The sequence below is a fragment of the Perkinsus marinus genome (assembly GCF_000006405.1).
Source record: "Perkinsus marinus ATCC 50983 genomic scaffold scf_1104296927446, whole genome shotgun sequence".
NCBI lineage: Eukaryota > Perkinsozoa > Perkinsida > Perkinsidae > Perkinsus > Perkinsus marinus.
This window is the reverse complement of record NW_003217134.1, coordinates 118,574-118,844: the sequence shown is the minus strand read 5'-3', so window position 1 is coordinate 118,844 and position 271 is coordinate 118,574.

The window sequence follows — 271 nt, the reverse complement described above, 5'->3', positions numbered from 1 at the left end:
TCATCAGAAGCTCTGATGAGGCAACCACTGATGAGGCCATCATCGCTGGCCAAGATATCCGCATGAATATCCGAAACCGTCGACCCTAATGCTCGATTCCGTCGTAATGGTTAAACTCCTCCAATCCGGTCCTCCCTGGGGTCGCGTAATCAACTACGGATCTAACATTGGTCAATAACTAGAGATCGTTAATTAAGGCTCGAGATGGACCCCAGTGATCTCTGGTCCTCTTCCATCGCATGAATTCTCCCACTGGAGTCTACATAAGAAC